This window comes from Alligator mississippiensis, chromosome 1, assembly GCF_030867095.1.
Source record: "Alligator mississippiensis isolate rAllMis1 chromosome 1, rAllMis1, whole genome shotgun sequence".
In the NCBI taxonomy this organism is placed as follows: domain Eukaryota; kingdom Metazoa; phylum Chordata; order Crocodylia; family Alligatoridae; genus Alligator; species Alligator mississippiensis.
In genome coordinates, this window is record NC_081824.1 from 346,245,426 (window position 1) to 346,268,178 (window position 22,753).

Below are 22,753 nucleotides of genomic sequence, written 5' to 3' on the forward strand. Positions count from 1 at the left end.
CGTGGTGCCCAAACTGGATAGTGATCTTGCTACTTCTAAACAGAGCAGAAAAATCACTTCCCCTGGCCTGCAGGGCACACTCCTGTTGATACAACCCATTATGCTCTTGGCATTTTTTTGCAACAAGAGCACACTGATCGTTCATGTGCACCTTGCAGTCCACTACACCCCCCCCCCCCAATCCTTTTCTGTAGTACTGTAACCTAGCTGTCCATTTCCAAATCTGTATTTGTGTATGGGATTCTTCAAAGTGTAAGATTTGCACTCCTTTAATTAATCTCATTAGATTGATGTTTGGACAATTTTTCCAGTATGTCAAGTTCTGAAACTTTCTGAAACCCGTGGAAAGAAAAAGGAATATAAGAGAGGCCTGTTATCATTCTAGGTGTAAGTTTATTGTTGGAAATGTCAAGCACTTTATCAGGTGCATAATCAAATGCTTTAGTAAAGTTTTTGCTGAACTGTTCTGAACTGTTTTTTTAACATTTGCAGTGGCAAATCTAAACAAATCACCTGACTTCTAATAGAAATTGCCATCATGTCAATCTGTGCTTTGTTTTGAATGTTCGCATTAGTTCCTCAATCAATAAACAAAGACAATGTTTTCAAATGCATTGTTAGGAATAAGATCCAACAAATATCTATCCAAATTCTCTAAACGGGTCAATACAGTGACATTTTAAAAACCAGATGTAACAATTTTAATATTAAGGAGTATCTCTACTCTGTGCATAGTATTTTCATGCCAATACAATATACAGTTTAGAGTTCAAACTGATCATGAGGACTGTGGTTCCTGCAGACAACTGCTGGAGTTTGGAAATAGCTATCTCACATCAAGTCCCTACACAACTACAGTTTTAGATAGAAACAGACATCAAATAGGAATGATTTGGCTAAAGGAGATTTTGAGTATCGACTATGAGAAACTAGAACAAAGAACTAGCCCACCTTGGAAGCTATTTGAACTCACTTATTTTGTGCTTAATTCACCTCTGAAATAAGTTCCTAAAATATGTACCCAAACTATGCTTTTGAGGGAAAAGGCATAACAAGATGGGAAGCACACATTTGTAAAAACATTCCCAATCACAGTGGAGGCTTCACCATAAAATGCCAAGCATTTTCAATGAAAATGAAAGCTGATTGCTAGGGAAATCATGCTTTTAAATTTATTTGTGGTTTGGTGCAACCTGAGGCTTCCATAAAATACATTTGTCATAATTCTTATACTTCATTCCATGGCACCTATTTCATGCCTTCCTGGACTAATTTTAGGAAGAGGATTTAGGAACGCCTGAAATGGCGACCTCTTGGTCAGACAGAAGAAAATGGGTATACGTAGTCTCCAGCTTGGAGGAAGGGCAGACAGTAGCAGAGTCCTCATTTCAATTCTCATATCACTTTCAGTGTACCAGTTGTACAGCATACTCTAAGGAAAGCCTTGTCTATCTTATAAGTCCTCAATGCCCCTTGGCTATCAGCCAGAACTACACTTTGCACAAGCAGGAAGGAATGAAATTTCAGAAGCATTAGGTTCCAGATGGGTGCCTTGTGATGCATAGTAGCAGGAGCAACAGTGGCTAACAATGGATACTATCTTTGCTAAAGGTAGAAGCAGCTTGAGGAAGGGTGGCCTGTTTGCATTCCCAGTTCATTAATATGTATCTATATCCACAGTTAGTAGAGCATCATACTCCAGTCAATACAAGTCGCAGGTAAACATCATCATCTCTTGGTGCAATACAGACCTACATCATGACCAGTCTGGCCTATATTTGGACTAGCGATCAAGAGGTGAAAAGCCACTTATTCCATTACTATTCTCTTGAGTCATCCAGTCTCCAACCAAAACATGCATTCAAAACAATACTTACTCAACTTCTTTTTACCTTCATAAATGCTCTGACCTTTCTCTATTTTGTAAAATATCCCCAAGTGTAATTTACTGTACATTGATTTTAATAAGCATTCTCTACAGACCAATATGTATAATGTTGGAAATTGTATAATACAATTTTTCACTACTAAAATGCTATAGAAAATTGCACATTTTATACTGACATGTGCCACATCAATAATACAGTTTTTATATCTTATTTGTAGCTATTGATCTCAACAACATAATGAAAAATTGATTGCAATGAAGTTCACCACTTCTTAAGTGTAAATTTCAGTGTCAAATTATTTTTATCTATGCTTCCCAATTATGGATGAAACTTATACATTTATATATGTTTGCTTTTACAAAACTCTGCTTCAGTAAATTAGATATGACAAGAATCCAGTGGGTCAATAGAAACCTTGTTGCTTTTGCTAAAATATGATTCCAAAATTAAATACACTAGTTCCACTTCTTCATTATAAAGAGAATTAAAGTCCCTCTATGTGGTATCACCTTCCTGGGCAATTTAACAATTTGAAATAGGGTCTTAAATCTTAAGGGGATATGGGCACACAAAGTATTTTATTGTACAGGAAACCACTGAAATTCATACACTCATCCTGGAACCTACATGACAATGTAAACAAGGAACAGCCTATTCTTTGTTATCTCTTGAGACCTTATTATTTTAGTAGGAAAAAAATCTGTGCTGGGGAAAACCTGTTATTAGAACCGACAAAGTGTGAGAATGGCTTCCATATTTACTCAGCAATGGGATGCGTCAAGCCCAGTTTTTCCTATTCCTATAAGTAAAGATGAGCTGACTAAATTTCTGTATCTCCTATACTACCTGGTTAGACACCTACATACAGTGTTTGGCAGTTCAGATGACTTTCCCACAGATGAAATACAAGACATGGAGACTGCATGAGGGGAGACAGAGCCCCCTCATTATATTTTAGTTTGGTAAGCTATGAACGTGGAAATGCTCGCTTTTGAACTACTTATGAAGCTGCTTTTAAAAAAGTGAAAAGAAATACTGAGGACCTAACCAATCCATGGATTTAATAATCAACACAAAACATGTATACTTCCCACCACTTCTCAGTAAAGATCAATGGGTGAAATCTCATTAAAGTGATAGGCACTTTGCCATTATTTTCATTCAGGCCAGAATTTCACTTCATATTGCTAAAGCTTCATTATTGGTACAAACTATGTTACATGAACTTGATTAACACAATGTGACATGTTACTTTAATAATTAAACTTGACCCTAACTGTTCACATACACATGGCTAAAATATAACTTTTGATACTTTAGCACCATTTGGCTCCCGGTTACTCGTTTGCAAAATCTGTAATTTGTCCCACTGTCATTAGTGTGAATTTTGCAAGCTTTCATTGAATGTAACAGATGTATGTTGCTTATTGAGATGACTTTGAGGTAGGTGGCTTCTTTTGTGGATGTTCTATAGAATCCACTTGGATATTTGACAACAAAATCCCCTATCCTCAGTTTCTGGATAGTAAAAGAAAATTATTATCCTCTCTGAGCCCTTTGGCAAGTCATTTATCTTGTCTCTCTCTCAGTCTTCATCTGTAAAACAATAATAATATTAACCTACTACATAGAAGTGCTGCAAGGGTTATTTCATTAGATTGTTACTTGCCTCTGCACAGGTATGGGAAGAGAAGAATGAACAAACAATGGCATGAACACCAACATGCAGGCACAGGTACAGCTACTGAATATTTATGGAGTGCAACTACAGCTTATTGTCCAGAGTGGGGGCTGGCTTATCTGCTGATATTCATGTAGGGATCAGCTTCTCCCTCGGTTGTATCAGTAAAGATGGGCAGGTGCCTAGGGAAGCACATGCTGAATGTTGTAACGAGATTGTTGTAACTAACAAGTTTTGCACCTGGGGCAAAACCCTGCCAGAAAGCAAGGTGGGGGGGGGGGGGGGGAACAAGGGCACAGATTCCCCAGGGGACAGCCACTCTGAAGCCCCCTTTAAGTTGGCTAGTGCCACAGCTACTTACCCTTTGTTACATTACTTCTAAGAGTTCAAATCTGCCTCTAAGGTAATAACTACTTGGGAGCATGGTGAAAGGGCATCACCCTTACGCCTTCCAATGAAGCTACTCCAGAAAACCTAAGTGTAATACTTCTTTTCATTCTGTCCATGTCATCTTGTTACAACATTCAGCATGTGCTCCCCAGGCATACATTTATATCTATATCTATATCTATAGAAAGAGATATAGATATATGTACATATTAGTGGCATTTCAATTTAATCATGGAAAAATGTGGATTTGGGGCTACTTTTTTAACCCCCAAAATTGGGATTTTTTTTTTTAATCAGAGAAAACCAGGATCCCTGATTACTATTTTCTGTAGGCAATCAGTAAGGGTCAGCACATGAGCTGAGCTGTATGGACATGAAGCAAATAAATAGGATTGCTTCCCCAAGCACAGTTGTGTACTACTTCTGACTAGATCTAGATGCAGAGGAATAAACAAGCACAGTGTACCTAGGACTCTTTTTTTCCCAGGCCCCCTTGAACTGGATGCTGCTTAACTTTGCTTCTACTAACTCTCATGCCAAGCAAAAGAGCTAAGCCAGTGCAAAGGTGAAAAGTAAAACCAAACCCTCAATGACTAAGCAGTGAAATATAAAATTATTTCTTTGTGCATCTTTGAAACCAAAGTGCATTTCATTAAGACCACGGCTGAATTACTGTTTGACCACCCCAATTTGTTTACTGAGGTGTCGAAGACATGAATGCTTCAACACAAATCTATGATGAGATGTGCATAAATGAACTGTATAATGAAATGTAAAATATTAAAAGCAAGGAATGCTAGGTGGACACTGAAATGCTAGAGAAGATGCATGTCAGAAAACTAGCAAATTTGACTGAAGAAGTATTATTTGCAACATGTTTCTATTGACAGATGGAGGTCCAGAAGGTAACTCAAAGTAAAAATGGAACACAAAGCACGGAAATAACTGCTGAAATAATAGATGTGATGAAATTATGTTTTTAAAAAGGTAATTACTGAAATAGATGCCCCTCAATTAAGGAAGGTTAAGAACAGCAATTGTATTTAACAATATGGTTAACTTGTACACTAAGCTTTGAGAGAGACAGTGTCAATTTTCTCAACGTTAGTAGTCCAGCTGAGAACAACAAAAACAACCACAGTATCATGAAACTGTTCCTGAGAATGACTGTCTATTATGTGAAAGGTGAGAAAATGAAGAGGAGGTAATTATTGACATCCTGGAGCTGTTGAACTTATAGGGTGCAGAATACACTGTCAGAACCCACAAATACTGGGATTCGATTGTAATCAGTTAGAGAAAGGAACTACAGATTTGTGCTTTTAGGAGAAAAAGGCATTTCTTTGATTCTCTTCTAACAGAAGACAGTATTCCCCTGGCTCTTACAATGTAACTGCTTATCACATGTCTCTTACTATAACCCCAAAACTTCTGGTTTATGCTAACAGTTTTCACAGAGCTGTCAGAAGCAGGTGGGGAAACTTTAACCAGCTCATCTCCAACTTATATAAAATATATTGGTGCATTTATTCTCTTTTCATTGATTGTTAACACCAAAAGTATGTCATTAAACTAGCAATGGGCAAATTACAACAGTTTCAGGGGGTTGTGACAGATGCATTAGGGTGGCAAGTACAATATTTGAAAAGTTTGCAGTATAATTTGTTGAATTGTGATAAAGGCAATGTGTATAAATTTAGGGGCTGACAAAAGAAAAGTAGTAGGCTAACATTTTCAAGTCATGACTTAGTTCAAAAAGATTTCTGGGTTATGGTGTTTATCTGCATTTTTCTATAATATTTCTACTATTCCATAAGGTGTCCTGCAACTAGTGAGTACCCTAACCAGTCAGATAGTGGACCTAAATTAACGGGGGTGGGGGGCTGCTCTGAGTTCTTGCTGGGCAGAATTATGTGAGTTATATACAATCCAGCATGAACTGCATACCTGCCTGGCCAGTGCATAGCCTACCCAGAAGCCACGTGGATACTTACACAACCACATTGCATGAGTAATAGAATCATGAACTGTGTGCAGGTGCCAAAAATGCCTCTTACATGACAAGAAACGTGCTACTTGGGCTCATACAATGAATTAGAATTCTGTTGCATGTATGTTCTCTTGCCTAAAGAGACCAGAATTTTACTCAGTAAAAATTGTTTTGAGCCATTATTTTTATGTAAATTGTATCTTCCTGAAAAACATTCAGCTTGATTTGAGGAAATTAAGAGATGCGGAATCCAGCATTTCCCTTGGCAGTTGGAATTCTTACTGCATCTGCTCCTGGAAGAGGAGGGCCAGCCTCCATTGTGCTGGGGCTATGGAGTGAAAAAGCCAGAAGAGAGGGTGGCCCAATTGTGTAAGCACAATAGAATCTTCAGCAAAAAAACCTTCCTACCCTGTTCCTTTTCTGAAAGTATGGTCTAAGAAAAGCTACTTGTTCATGTAATACCACTCATCTCTCCTTAAACAAGTAAGAGTATCACTCCACTGACATTGTGGAATAGAACAGAGCTCAGAATTACCCCTGATTAAGATTTAGGAAAACACTTTCAGGCAATTTTGCATAGTACTTTCATTCAATTTGTTTTGCATGTTGTACAAACCCTTATAACTATTCTCCATGAGATATTCGAACCATCCATACAAAATGGAAAATCCATTCCTTTTCCCCACTTTAAATAAAAAGATGTGGCTTGACAAAATGGCAGCAACAAGCTCCTTCAGGCTCCATACACAATGAAACTACTCCAAGATCTTTCCCAGTGAACATTCTTAAATAGGCCAAAACTGAGATCTCAAGAATGGCTCTAGAGGGACACCACAGAGATGCCTCACTGGCACACTTTGGAGTTTGGATGATATGGGCAAGCTGTAGTGGGAATGTCCTGACCAGAACACCCTGCTGTTACAGAGCATACATGCCAAGAAAGGATGCCCTCTTGCTGGTTTCCATCCTTTGTTTTAGTGCAGCATAGGATCAATGCTATCTTAATCCCCATTATAATAACAAGACACCTGAGGATGCCACCTCCATCTCAGCAGCATAGAGACTTAACTGTGACATGGTATTCCTAGATTGTTAAATGGGAAATGTGCCATTGCATACACTGACCTTGCATTACCACTTGCTTTTGCTTTTTTGTAAATTAGTAAATGTTGACTGTACTGTCTCATACATCATTGGTGCCTAGTGAAAACTTCTGGCTGTTGTAATGCTGAAGAACTTTGTTTTATCCTGGCTTTTTATTTAAATCAGGCAGCAGTGCCTCAAAGATATATACCTGTATCTCTGCTGCATTATCTTCCCACATCCCCAAAGATAGCAAGTTGGCAGGTCTGGGAAAATATATAATCTAGTGATCTGAGATCAGACTGGGGAGGCTGGACCTCCTGAGTTCTTGCATTAACTTGCAGTGTTGCTTTTTACCAATCTCTTAGCCTTATTTTCTTCAATTGTAAAATGGGAGACAATAACATTATATTTCTTAAAGGCTTGTTATAAAGATTAATTCATATTTTACAGTGCTTTTTGCCAAAGTCTTAGTTTCACTACTACAACTATCATATAGTTGGCTGTATATTATTATCTTTGTCTTGCAGAACAAATATATGGCCAAAAACAACAGCACTTTATAAGCTGTGTTGCTGCAGAATGTTTTAGGCCTCTTTTAACTTAAGGTTCTCATGTATTTCAATGTAGCAAATCTCATGTAAATAACAGAAAATGTGCCTTTCATGCAGATTATCCAAGAGTATGATCTGCTACTTACTGGAGCCGCACCTGGGATTTTCAAAAACCTCCAGGAACTCAAAACCCACTTTTTCTCCCTTTGGGAATCCTCTTTAGCACCATTTTGTTTAATTTGTATATGTTTAAGTTCCATCAAAGTACTATTTATTTATGTAAAACTATACACCAGATGTTCACAACCATGAAGTCTATACACTTTTTTCTTGCCAATGTGACCCTGGTGGTTTCAACAATTATAAACTGAAAGCAGGGCTGTTTATGTAAGGCTTTAATGTTAAACTGTATGCAAACATGAGTATATGGACTCATGGGTCCAAAAGATAGACACATTCAATTTCACAAATATCCCAGCAATAGAAATTTTAGAACTTGTAAATTGCTAAGTATAGTACAAAGAACATGAAAAACACAATGCAATAGTACTTAGCACTTATATATATAGCATTTTGCATCTTCAAAGCACTGTGCTAACAATATCTAATTAATCCTCCTTAACTAATTAATCTTTTTCAGATCAGGAAGCTAAGCCACATTAATCACTATTATTATTTATGTACTTATGTAGCACCATAGGTGTTCATGGCACTTTACAGACTTACAGACTGGTCTTTCCTCATTATAATCAGTTGAAGTTTGTCATTATCTTCAATAAGATCAGGCTCCATAATATGTGAAAAAACGGTACCTGCACTGAAGAATTTACAACTGAGCCCCAGATTCTGCTTTGTCTGTATGCAGATGCATGGGATGGGTAAGGAAGTTTCCCTTTTTCATATATATAAACAATAGATCTATTATGTGCAGCTGTATGCTGTTTTGCTTCAGTGTTTGGCCTGGACCATTGGAACAAGACTCTAAGCACATGGGCTAATGAAGCAACACTACTACTACACTACTACAAGATGGTGGGAATAGGCTGATCTCTCCTGTGAATCAGATACTGGGGAAAAAGCAAAATAACCTGAAGTAATAAGTAGCACCATCCTGCAGCTGGCATAGACAGGGGGTTATATTTGGCAGATTCTTCCTGACACAGTGTTGCTAGGTAGCTGCTTTAGGTCTGTTTTATCAGAGCGCTTCTCCCAATGTGTCCCACTGAATATGAGCTCTATTCACTTCCCCCATAACATACATGACATGTTTTGGGTTCAGCCTGCAAGGCTATACTTAACCCTTCTTTCTGAAGATCCTTACATCAGGAACATGGGATACAATTCTGTTGTCCTAACTCATTTTTTTCCTGGTTTCTGGAAGGCTGGAAAGGGTAAATGGTAATGAGGGAAAAAATTATAGGAAAGGTATAATTTAAAAAATGTGTCCTTTTCAGTGTGTGACTTGTCTGTGAACAGCTTATGATTTCCTTATATGTATTCAATACTCTAAACTATTCACTACAATTCTTGGCCTGTCAACTATTCATAGACAGTTTATTGCAAATATTTGATATCTGACACTCATCATTTGAGCCTTCTTGGTTATCTCTGAATGGGGGACTTGGGTCCTACATAACAGTTTAGGACCAGAAGTGAAGAATTCTTTTTTCCCCAGCTGAAACTGTAGGGGTTATTTAGGTAGGCAGGATATAATTTCCTGAGTTGGCATTTTTCCAGGATATGTGGTTTGACCGCCTTCTAATGGAGATCTGTTCATTTAAAGTAGCAAGTCACAATCAAAGAGCAAGTGTATTTTCAGGGAAGGAAAAGAGGAAGTTAAATCAGGGAGTATTGGTAAAGAATTCTAATCAGGAATGAAACACCTCGAAGTGGACTGAAACAATGGTCTATAGTACTTTGATTAATCCCAGGCTACTTTAAGTTGTGCAACTAGTACTTACATAAGAAATAATATGAGGTGACTCCAACCAGTATCATATTTTCCTTAGGATAAATTATTATTCCACAGCACTTAAGATGCATTCAGTGCCATTAAGATGCATTCAGTGCCATTAAATTCCCCTTTTCACCCTCCCAAGAAGTCCATTCTGTGTTTCTGTGCCCACCAGTTTCCAAACTGCAGCCTCAAGATCCTTGCATGAAAACTATCTTCCTGCAATCAAGAGGGGCTGTTCAGGATCTCTTTCACAAACCAGTAACGAACACTTTGACAAAAATTAAATTTCTGAATAGACAAAGCAAACACTGCAGAACAGTGAAGGAGTGGACTGTCTTTTTAGCGCCACCAGATGCATTTACCTTCATCACCAGAAATCAGTGACTGTATTTTCTATTTTCTTAATTGTAACAATATATATGCTGCTCACAAGCAAAATCACATTTTCCATGAATATGGATATCATATCTATCATGCCCTATCATGGAGCTATGTGTGAATGCAGGAACTTATTTTCTACCAGTCCTAATCACAGAGGAGAAAAATCAGGCCATGGAGTTACTCTTAGTTTGACTTCTAACTCTTCAGGGAAAAAATTCATTAATTTTAATAATGGGTTCCATTTTTAAAACATTAACAGAGGAAAAGCTGATGATGAGTCAGAAGTATGGAGCTAGGGTAGCATCTCTTAAGCCTTGTCTGGCTTCAGCCAACTGCTTTCATGGGTTTGGTGTGTGGTGTGAAGTAGAATGTGCAAAAGGAAAGGGTGCTATTAACCATGGCATCGTAAAGTCAGTTGCTGTCCAGAGTTTTTAGGAAGACTTGGATTACAAAAAGGGAATTTTGGGGTGAACTATGTAACTGAAAATGATATGGGGGAGCCACTGGGGAGGCTAACAAATATCTTCAAGGTGATATGGGTTAGATGGAACTCTTATGTATGAATGAAAGGAAGGGAAGGGAAGGGAATATTCAAGTGTGCTTCTGGCACTACAGGAGAGCCATGTGCAAGAAGGTGATGAATACATATTAGATGACTAGGATCAGGTTAAATGATGGGACAAGTAGAAAAAATGGAGGAGGAATATCTAGGTATGTAGAGTACAGTCTCTTCAGGGCAAGAAGCAACTATAAGATAATTGTGTCTCTGTGATGGATATTTGTTGGGGGCTGGTTTTAGGTTGGCTTTCCTTTGCTTCTGGCATGGGGAAAGAGTGTGAGGAGAGGGATTCTCAGCTATTGCAAATATGGGCAGGAACCTTAATAGGAAGCCTGTTTGAGGGCCAGATCCTTTTGCAAAGGGAGGTGCAAGGAAGAGTGATGTTGAGGAAGAGGTAGCAAACATGAAAAAGAAATTAATCCTAGGTCACAGCTGGCCTTTTTCTCTAATTTGGTTTGTATTCTTACTCACTCATTTTCATATATTGAAAGCCTGTGTCACATTTAAACCTCAACAGATTCAGAGTTGTTTCATAGATTTCATAGACATTAGGGCTGGAAGGGACCTCGGAAGATCATCGAGTCCAGCCCCCCGCCCAAAGGGCAGGAAGTCAGCTGGGGTCATAGGATCCCAGCAAGATAAGCATCCAGTTTCATCTTGAAGGTGTTCAATGAAGGCGCTTGAACAACCTCCGGTGGCAGGCTGTTCCAGACCTTGGGGGCTCGGACGGTAAAGAAATTCTTCCTTATGTCCAGCCTGAAATGGTCTTGAAGTAGTTTATTACCATTCGACCTAGTCGTCATCCCTTGGGGTGCTCTGGTGAACAAACGTTCCCCCAGATACTGGTGGTCACCCCTGATAAACTTATAGGTAGCCATCAGATCACCCCTGAGCCTGCGCTTTTCCAGGCTAAAGAGCCCCAGGGCTCTCAGCCTGTCATCGTAGGGTCTGCTTCCCTGACCTCTGATCATGCGCGTGGCTCTTCTCTGGACTCTCTCAAGCTTCTCCTTTTTGAATTGTGGAGCCCAAAACTGGACGCAGTGCTCCAGCAGCGGCCTCACCAAGGCCGAGTACAGGGGGAGAATGACGTCCTGGGATTTGCTTGAGAAGCATCTATGGATGCAAGCCAGCATTTTGGTCGCTTTACTAGCCGCAGCATCGCAATGCAGGCTCATGTTCATCTTGTGGTCAATGATGACCCCCAAGTCTCTTTCTTCCATAGTGCTAGCCAACATAGCACTGCCGAGCCTATAAGGATGCTGCAGGTTTTTTTTCCCAAGGTGGAGAACCTTGCATTTATCGGCGTTGAACAACATCAGATTCTCATGCGCCCACTTGCTGAGCCTGTCCAGGTCAGTCTGGATCATCCGCCTGTCTTCTGGTGTGGATGCTTTGCCCCAAAGTTTGGTGTCATCTGCGAACATGGCCAGTCCGCTTCTGACTCCAGTGTCCACATCATTAATGAAGATGTTGAACAGTATGGGTCCAAGAACAGAGCCCTGGGGGACCCCACTGGTCACAGGACACCACGATGAGTGACTTCCATCAATTACTACCCTCTGGGTCCGACCCCGGAGCCAATTTTCCAGCCAGTGGATCGTGGAGGACCCAAGGCGACAATTGGCCAGTTTCTCCAAGAGACGATCATGGGACACCAGATCGAAGGCTTTTTTGAAGTCAAGATATATGACATCAATCTCATCTCCCTTGTCCAGGTGATAGGTCACCTGGTCGTAGAAGGAAATGAGATTGGTCAAGCAAGACCTACCCGCAACAAACCCGTGCTGGCTATTCCTTAAGATGTTGGCGTCGGCCAGTCCATTAAGGATGGCCTCTTTAATAAACTTTTCTAAGATCTTCCCCGGGATAGAAGTCAGGCTGATGGGCCTATAGTTAGCCGGATCCACTTTCCTCCCTTTCTTGAAGATAGGCACCACATTGGCCTTCTTCCAGTCTTCGGGCACTACACCAGAGCGCCAAGAGTTTTCAAAGATCCGTGCTAGAGTCTGGGCTATGATGCTCGCCAGCTCCTTGAGTACCCTGGGGTGAAGATTGTCAGGGCCGGCTGACTTGAAGGTATCCAGCTTCTCAAGATGTTCCTTCACGAAGTCAGCATTAATGGAGGGCAGGGGATCACCCTCACCCGGACGTCCCGGCCCTGTAGTGGGCATGGGTGTCCCATGGGGCTGATGAAAGACCGATGCAAAGTACCTATTTAATAGGTTGGCTTTTTCCTGGGCGTCAGTTGTCAGTTGCCCCATCTGGTTCAGCAGGGGTCCAATGTTCCCCCTGCTTTTCCTGCGGCTCCCCACGTATCTGAAAAAGGACTTTTTATTGTCCTTGATGCTCAAAGCTAGCTGGAGTTCAGTTGCAGCCTTGGCTTTCCTGGTCAGCTCCCTACAAGACCGGACCAGTGCAGAATAATCCTCCTTGGAGGTGACTCCCATCCTCCATCCTTTGTAGGCCTTTCTTTTTAGCCTCAGAAGGTCTGCTAGGTCCCTGGAGAGCCAGGGGGGCTGCTGTGCCCTCTTGCTGCCTTTCCTCCGAGATAGAATAGACTTAGTTTGTGCATTGAGGATCGCTCCCTTGAGGAGCAACCACTCTTCTTGAACTCCCCTCTCCCTGCGGTCATAGTCCCTTAGGGCCTCACTGACAAGCCTCCTGAGCTTGTCAAAGTCAGCTTTCCTGAAGTCAAGGACTTCCGTGTTGCTGACTGACTTGCCAGCTTTTCGGCGGATGGTGAAGGTGATCAGCTCGTGGTCGCTGTCACCCAGCTTCCCATCGATCACTAGGTCGCCGACTAGGTCCTCCCCAGTAGCCAGCACCAGGTCGAGCAGCGCTTTGCCTCTCGTTGGCCCATAGACTTCTTGAGTCAGGTAGAGGTCATCCACGCACGAGAGGAAGCTCTGCGACCGCTCAGATTTTGCTGAGCGATCCTCCCACGAGATGTCTGGGTAATTGAAGTCACCCATGACAACCATGGTCCTGGAGCAAGCTGCCTCAGCCAGTTCCTGGGCAAACTCCTGGTCTAGCTCAGGACTTTGGGTGGGAGGTCTGTAATAGACTCCCACCATTGTGTCCGCTGTGCCGTGTTCCCCACGGATTTTAACCCAGAGGGTCTCCAGCCGTCCACCCTGGTCGCCAATATCAGCTTGCAGGGACGCGTAGCTTTCCTTAACATAGAGAGCTACACCCCCGCCCCTTTTCTCTACACGATCCCTCCTGTACAGGGTATAGCCATACCAGTGGTCCAGTCATGGGTGGAGTCCCACCAGGTCTCCGTTATCCCTATGACATCGTAATTGTTTTCACTGAGCAGGAGAATGAGTTCCTCCTGCTTATTCCCCAGGCTCCTGATATTAGTGTACAGGCAGGCAAGTGCCCCCTGGGGGGCTCCTTCCTTGCCCACAGATTTTACCAGGGCTGGGGCTGGGGTGGGCTCCCTTAAGTGCCTTGACCTGCTGGCTTTGCAAGGATTGCTCAGCAGGCCAGCAGTGGCGGTAGTCCCCCCGTCCCCCAACGGGTTTAGTTTAAAGCCTGGTGGAGCAGGTCAGCCAGTCTGGCTGAGAAGAACCTCCTCCCTCGGGGAGAGAGGTGGAGACCATCTCTTCCCAGCATCTCACTGCCTCTCTTGCCAAAGAGCGGGCTGTGGTCATGAAAGCCAAAGCCTTCCTGATGACACCAGCGCCTCAGTCTTTGGTTGACCACATAGATCCTCCTGTCCCTTCTCAGCCCATGGCCTGAGACTGGGAGGATTGATGAGAACACCACCTGTGCCCCCAGACCCTTAAGCCCCGCTCCCAAATCCCTGTAGCACCTCATGATCTGGCTGGGAGTGCTCTGAGCCGTGTCATTGGTGCCCACATGAATAAGGAGCATGAGATAGTGGTCTGTGGGTTTGAGGAGCTTGGGGATCCTCTCCACAATGTCCCAGATGCGGGCCCCTGGGAAGCAGCAGACTTGCCGGGCTAAGGGGTCGGGGTGGCAGATTGGCCCCTCCGTCCCTCTCAGGAGGGAATCTCCCACAACAAACACCTTACGTTTTGTCTTGGGGAGAGCAGGGGTGGGAGCTGCAGTTGGGCCCATGTTGCCTGTGGGGGCCGGCAACTCAACAGGCTCTGCTGGGGCAGCAAGAGGTGCGTACCTGTTGCTCAGTTCTGGTGGGGGAGGGGCCTTGGTGCGGCGGGCCTTAGGGCCCTTGACCACCTTGGTCCATGCCCCTGGCTGGACACAGCAGGAGGTCCCAGAGTCCTCCTTTGGCGTGGAGGGAGACTGTGATCTACCCTCTGCCTCCCGGGGGAGAAGGGCCTGGCAGTAGGAGTCTATCTCCTGCTCGCAGTCCCTGATGGCACACAGTCTCTGGACTGTGGCCTGGAGCTCCTCCAGCTGGTGCACCAGAGACCCCAAAAGGGAGCAGACCCCGCAAGGGGAGGTCGCCATGCTCCCAGGCCCCAGAGCCTGAAAAAGGGACAGGCAGCCCCCGCAGCCGAGAGCCAGGGTCTCCGTCTGCGTGGAGCCCGGAACCAGGGGCTCCGTCTGGGTGGCCGTCTCTGAGGTGCCAGAGGGGGGGGCCGTGGAGCCCGAGGGGACCCTCGGGGTGCGGCGCGTGCCCATCCGTGTCATGCCTCTGGTAGGCTGGCTACGGCTGGGGCTGTCTACCCTGGGGGGTGCGCAGGCAGGGTCCGGCGCCCTCCCGTGCGCCCTCCCACGTGAACTCCGCGCTAACTCACGCGCCGGCAGAGAAGCGCGCCTGTTTGCGCAGCCTGTTCGTGCGGCTCCGGTCGCGTGGCTCCCTGGGGGGCTGGGCGAAGTAGGGGCCTGGGCGGGGCTTGTTAGTTAGGGGGTTTCATTTATTTATTTTATTTTTATACTTTGGGCTCTCAGTATGGAGTTACTTGAGTACAGTGATGACACATAATCAAAAGCAGCAGCATCTGAGATGATGTGGCAGTCATTCCCTTACACTCCCCAACCTGTTCAACAAAACTTACCATTTTTGGGCCACTACTTGTTGACAGAAGCTAGGCCATTGTTGATAAGTAAGAGTCAATATATATAATCAGATTTGTGTTACTCCTTGACATGATCAAAAGAAGGAGATTCTCTCTGCCTTCATTTGTAAAACATACCAAAATACTCAGCTAACCCACCTTTTAAGTACTCTTCCATTTGTTATGTTTCTGGGGATTTTTTTCCTGGATAAAAACTGTAGCCATTGGCTCCCATATGACTTCATTCAGGAACTAAGTAAAAAAGAAGAAACTCATTCTGCATAATTCAAATACTGATGAATACTAAGGCCTAAAGTGCCCTTTCATATTTCAAAAAACATTCAGCGTCCACATTTAAATCGAGATTAGCTCCATCAAGAAGCAGTAAATTCAGCAATAAGATTTAATCTCTGTAGCACTCAAAAGAGAAGATTCAATTATATTCTGTGATCTTAATTGAATTACAAAAAAAACCCCTAAAATAATGATATTATTTTATATTTTCCCCAAGCCCAGCTTACTTGGATTGAAAAGAATTAAACAAACCATGGTCTGAGAAAAATGTGTTTGTTTTTGCTGCCTAATAATTTACAGCTTTGTGGAGAAACTAATATCCTTTAAGTAAAGACTAATATCTATCTATGGAAGTGCTTTTTTTGACCCATCTGGTTTGTCAAAAAAGTCTCCTACCTCTGATATTTATACAATATCATGCAAATGTCAAAATCTGAATGTCATCTTCAAAGACCCTTTTATGTCAGGCAACCCCTTTATAGGGAAAAAATAAACAATTTTATGTATGCATGCTTGATGCCAGTCCAATTAATAAAAGCCTTTTTTGCTATGCTTGGCTACAAGCAAGTTTCTCTTTTGAAAATGAACAGAGGGAGAATGAGATAAAAGGTCTGTATTGTTTCCTTGCAAATTTTACAGTTTCATTTTTAATTTGTGTTTGGATGTGAGGATCTTGGTGCAGATGGTGTGATAGTCCACAGTATGTTCTGAGAACCTGAAATGATAACAAAGATATGCAAATTGAGAGGGTGCTTTGGATGAAAGCCAGGATATCCAATTTCACAATAGCTGAAAACAAATTGATGTGCCCAGCAAACTACTCAGAGTAGCACTAGGAAATGTAACTGTGCCAAAACAAATTATATTAATGACCTGAACAGTTTGTTGAATTCTATTGGCTAACTTAATGTTGGTTACATTTGTCTGCTTTGGCACTTCATTTACCGCACAAAACAACTTTTCTAAATGAAAAAAAAAAAAACACTTAATGAAAAATCAATCTTCGTAATTGCAAAATAAAGTTATACAAGTATTATTTGTGCACCTGAGAAATGTCCGGTATATTTCACTTGAAACAAATTGAAAAATGTATTCTATTGAAATTCAGAAAAAGGAGTTGAAATTATTGTGCAGAGGAAACAGAAACCTAAGCCTCTCTTTAATGTTTCAATCTACTTCAGCATTGCATTTAATATTAACAAAACAAGTGATGACATTTCTATTACTTCCTGAAGAAATCTGGAAAACTTAAGGGCAAAGCCATACTCTGAGATAATTCCAAATCAATGATGCTATTCACATTTACACCACTATTGGAGAGAGAAGAATTTGACCCACTGACTATTATTTCTTCCTTTGTAGGAAAGTTTCCTGTCTTGGGCTGAATCACTTAAAACAGATTCATTGTATTGTTCCTTCCCTAAACTGTATTCACACGGATTGAGGGAAAGAAAAAAGACAAAGATCTGCAAATAATATTTGTAGTTTAAGAATCCTTTTAACATTTTAGATAGTTTTACATGAATAGCTTCTTTTGATTTAGAATGAGAAAATAAGTAACACTTCCATTTTTTACAAAATCATATCAACAATGTTGTACCTTTCAAATGTTTAAGATATCTAACACCTGATATTGGAGAACACAATATAAAACTACAAGATCTGTAGTCTTAACCTATTGAGGAAATGGTCTATTGAAGTTAACAGAAAAAAATCCCAGTGACTGAGGGCATTGTTACATGATAATTTTGGGCAGCTCCTGGAGCTCTCAACACCTGCACTGTCCACACATTAACACCTGAAACTAGTTTTAAGCACTTGTTGGGCGGCTCAAAGTTACACCCCTCCAAGGTAGGATTATTTCTGATCTGTTACCCAGCTCATGTTAAAGTAAGGTGCAGCCTAGAGTAGCTAAGAACCCAACTGACCCCACCCTCACCCCCACCCATGCTGACCTGAATTAGGCCCACTGCCCCAACACCCCAGATCCCCATTCACTGTATAGTTGTGGGTGCTATGCTGTCTGTCTTGCAGTGGGGGGAAAGTAGGGAAGAGTTAACCTGGTATCTTGTCTGCCTGGCCCCCACTGCTGCTGCAGCAGTATGGGAAGCCACAAGTAAATACTGGTGGGAGTCCTAGGGGTGGGGAAACTGAGATTGGAGGGGTGGTCTCTTACCTTTCAGTCCTCCAAGCCCCTGTTGGCCTGAGTATGTGACTGCTCCATACTCTAGCACTAACATGGCAGCTCACAGTATAACATGTAACAAGGCCCTGAAACTGTCAAGACTGGACACAACCAGCAGAGACCATAAATAGAGATTTGATCCTGTTCTCAGAGAGAAATGAGCCAGATTCTCACTTGGATCTTCATTGCTTCACTGACTTCAGTGGAGTTACACCATTTAAATTAATGAAGGATCTGTTCAAATGTGAGGCTTACCATAGTTAATTGTTATGGAAGTGCATTTAAGCCTTTTCTGATTAAAAAACAAACAAACAAACAAGAAAATTTGACTGGACTAAACAACAAAGAAAGAAACAACCACCTCCCACACATACTGTGTAATAATTATCAGCAAAAAAAATAAAATAATGTAAGGCTATATTTTTAAGATGCCTAATGTTTTGTATCTTGGTCACAAGCATCAAATCCTGTTACTTGTAAAATTATTTTAATATGACCTAATGAAAGGAGATACAATCAATTGTTCAGTATTGAAAATTTTCTTAAATACTTTTAAGAAAGGGGGGGTTGGTTGTTGTTTTTTGTTTTGTTTTATATGCTTTGTGGTTCAACTAAATGATGAGTGTGAAAAAAATGACACGCGTTGGGCAGAATTTTATTTCTCTTTATGTGTCTGAAGTTTTCTAGCTGTCTACTTGACTGTTTTCGGACCAAAAAACTGTTCACAGGGGGTTTCTCTCTGGCTACATTTTCACAATTCAGTCACTTACACACAGCTGCACATGTGCCTGACCAATGAATAGCCTACTGTGCATGCCCAGTCTAAAAGCTGACCCTTACACATCCACACTGCAGGGAAAGTAGAATCAGTACCTGTTTGTAGGTTGCTAAAATGCCACTTATCCAGCTACAAATCAGTCATTTGGACACACAAAGGGAAAGAGAATTCTCCCCTTATTTCTATACTTTGAGGGAATTAACCTGCTTGATATAAGATATGCAGTAAAAATACCACACAAATGTATGTGTACAAGACAATACTGCTCAAGTAATTGCAACCAGGATAATTTCATATAGGTTTAAGGTAATTTTGCAAAAACTACAGAAAAATTACTAACCTATGTACATGTCAGTTTTCCATCATATTGGGTTGACAACTTGCTGGTCAGTTTGCATGTAGAAGAGATGTCCTCTACGAATTATGTGTCCTCAGCCTGTACCAAACAAAATCTCAACTCTCTCTGGAGCACCATCGCATAAAAATTCTGGAGAAGGTGAACCATAATAGGGAAGCCTGGTCAAAGGAAGAGGATGGAGACTAAGAGCTTCTCTATACTGTGGCAGTGGCAGGTCTTAAAAGGATGGTACTGAGCACAGCCCATCCGCACCTTGCCCACACAGCTCCACTGATGTGCTGCAAAGTCAGAAGCTCACCAGTGGGGCTGCTTCAGCCTCATACCAGAGCTCATTCTAAGAACAACTAGAGATTTAAGTCTCAAGAAAAAGTGCTGGGGACAAGTCTAGAGCAGCTTTGATGATGGGACTTCTACATCAGGAGAGCATCAGCAGACTGAGGCAGGAAGGGCATGAGTTGGGCATGTTCAGCCCCATCCTCCTGAGACCAGTGACAGATGCAGTATAGATCAGCCTTATGCGACTCAACAAGAGTCACATAAGATAGATTTCATATAGGAGAGAAACAGATATTCTTCTGGCACTATTTGTGCACATGCATTCTGAGTGCCGCTCTAATTCAAGTGCCAGAGTGTCTTGTATATCAGCATCCCTGTGCTTCAAAATGGTGGTAGGGCCACTTGAACTAAAGCTTATTGAGTGGACTTCAGTTCAAGTGCCCCCACCACCATTTTGAAGTGCGGGGACAGTGATACACGAAATGCAGGAGGCTGCAGGAGCACGGTAATTTCCAGGTTATACTTACAGCACATTGGAGCATCCCCCATGCTCATGTACAGCTACCCTCCATTGTGAGGTACTAGGAAAATGCCCATTAGCCTGTCTTAGACTGCATTCACTAAAGAGTATGTTTTTTTAAGTGACGCTTTAACGTGCATTAAAATAGGCTAAAGTGCATTAAAGCACACATATAGACATGGCCTATTTATATCTAGTTTGGTTAGCCTATCAGGTGCAAATCCAACCTTCCTTCTGCTACGGAGCGTATCTGTAAAAAGACAACATAGGTTTTGTAGCTTCTGCTTCTGGAGCTGTTCTGCAAGGGAGCCAAAGGCTGGTGCAAACACCCAGGGTCTCTGGGCAAATGGCCTGAAACTCATGCAAATCCCTGAGAATTCTTGCGGGGTGCATGACTTTTCCCAAATGCCAACCCTCTGGCAGGACAATGCTGAGAATCTCCCTAAAGAGACTGCTAAGGATTTCCTCACTTCAACCCTGAAAATACTCCTGTGGCTATGGTAGCACTCAACAAACCAAATGATTCATCCCAGTCAAAAAAGTGAGTAGGTTCTTGCAAAGTAAAAGTTTTGAGTGTACATTTTTTTGGTATTTCTTTAAAACAGATTTGAGTACTGAAAAGGCATAGCATGTTAGACAATGATACAGGAGGAAGGCAAGTCAGGGTGCCACCTTATAGGCTAGTTCGTTCAGAAATGCATGAGCTTCCTTAGGTAGCAACCTACTTCATCAGATGCTATTAATGGTACAGGAAGAAAAACACTAGTCAGATGAGAAACTCCCTTAAGTTAATGCTTTTCATAGATATCTTTTAGTATTATTTCTTTTTTTTTTTTTTTAAAAGATGGGAATACAAATATATGCTAGTCTGGCCTTTGAGGGTGAGTTTTTTCCTTAAGATCAGCTTCTCCATTTATGCTGCTTTCTCTTCTTATTGTGTTAAATCCTGGTTCCCTCCTGGGTGCATCAGTCCAAGGGAAGCAGTAGAATAAAGCGAATGTAGAGATAAGAAACCTGTGCAGTTTACAAGGTTTTACATTCTCCACTTTTCAGGCAAATCCCAGTTTTTTATAGTGCCTCATATTTTAATCAACTAGGCCCTAAGTGGTAAATCCATTGCTTCCTATTCCAACCAAGACAGTTCCATGGCAGTGGATCCTGGTATATCATTGCAAAAGTGATGGGAGGATTTGTAAGGAGTTACACAAGGAATGTGTGTATTGCCCAGAGATTTGAACTGAGATCACTTCCTGTACTTGAGGCCATCAATCTGGGGTCACAAGAAGCTTCACCTCTTGTGGAAGGTGCATGTTGGGGCCTGGATACCACTAATTAGATGTAGTGGGCATTTGATTAGATCTTGGGGCAACAAGAGCAACCATGAAGTAGCTTTGTGGAGGAACCTTTTTTTTCCACACTGCTAAGCCAAGCTCTTTAAGAGGGATGTCAGGAGTGACTTTCCTTCTAAAATGATTGTGAATTTGGTATGAAACTATTTGGTGTCCTTTTTACCCCAAATGTATAGAACCTGGTTTTCTACATACCTTTTCCAAGATGCTGACTGCTCTCATCTCCCACTGATTTAATCATTATATGTTAAAACCAGACTATCATCACTAGGTTTGTGGTGTGATAGCATTTATATGTTGCATACAGTGCAGCTGGGAGCCAAAGTATATCTTATTTAATTAGGCACTATGCTATTTTTAAAATCCTTTTATACTAAGAATAGAGGTATAGCTGTAAACTTAGTGTACATTTATCAAATAGAAAACCCTTCACAAAACAATGAATAATAGCATTTATTAGCCAGTGCATCTAGGTAACACCAAAATATAGGTTTTAGACAAGCCCAGAAAATGACCCCTGGTAAAAAAACCTTGCTAAAAGGAATACCTTGGAGCTGTCCATCAGTTGCACAGACACACACAAATCCTGAGCAGTGAGGCAATGTACTCTCTGTCTTCATGCATAATACATACAAAATAGGTGAAGTAGTATGTAAAGTGAATTTTAATTGGTTATAATTGTCATTTCATTTAGTAAAGTATTGTCTGGAGACCAGGATATCAATTAGCACTCTATGGACTCTGTTACTTATGAAAATATGCATATATAGAGATGATGTGCTCTAGCAGTAGATATACTTTAATTAAGAAAGTGGTACAGTAAATTAAAGACCTTTAAAGTATTAATTAATTGCTGTATAGATCAGTTTGGAGTATCAACTTAGTAAAGTTAAAATCACTGTATCTGATTTTAATGAGATAAGAAAATACATGTTCTGTGTTGCCACTAGATTCTCATAAGTGTTCCCTGTTAAAGCAACATTAGCTTATGAATCAAAGAATCTATTTTCTGTGCATAGCCAAAGTTTTATTTCAAGTTGGAACAGTTTAAAGTCACCATTTGCTCTTACTTAAATATGAAACAAAAATGCTTTGTCAGTAGCTTTTATGTTGCTCTTTTTATATATGTCCTTCATTTTCTCTGGTATTAATAAACATTCAGGCATGAATAAGGTTAAAAAGAAAGATTGATATATTCCACTTTATTACTGAATTGTTGGTAACCAAGACATTTTTCTCTTTCCCCCCCTTTTTTCCATGGGGGATGAAGAGGGACCTGTCCCTTTTTAACCACTTGCTCTGAATGACTTTTATACCCAATATAAGTGAGAGAAGAGGATGAATGTCACCTCTCTTCTCTTCCTCCTCCTGCCATGCATACTCCTTCCTTTGATTGACAGCTACTAATAACCTTCCTGCCCTAAGTGCCATGGAGACACTTTATTAGGACAAACAGCCAAGGAAATCTAGGAATGAAGCCAAGTCTGCAGTGAGTTATTATCGGGCTTGTATTTATCT

General features: G+C 41.5%; 1 long non-coding RNA gene across 1 annotated transcript in view; it reads left to right on the forward strand.

Annotated features, from left to right (window-relative positions):
- Positions 1–3,547: 3,547 nt before the first annotated feature.
- The window catches only part of LOC132250181 (uncharacterized), a 34,936-nt gene continuing 15,730 nt past the window's right edge, over positions 3,548–22,753 (forward strand). The window contains exons 1-2 of the long non-coding RNA XR_009461812.1: positions 3,548–3,624; positions 4,851–4,947. This is a non-coding gene — a long non-coding RNA (uncharacterized LOC132250181). The remainder of the gene's footprint in view (positions 3,625–4,850; positions 4,948–22,753) is intronic.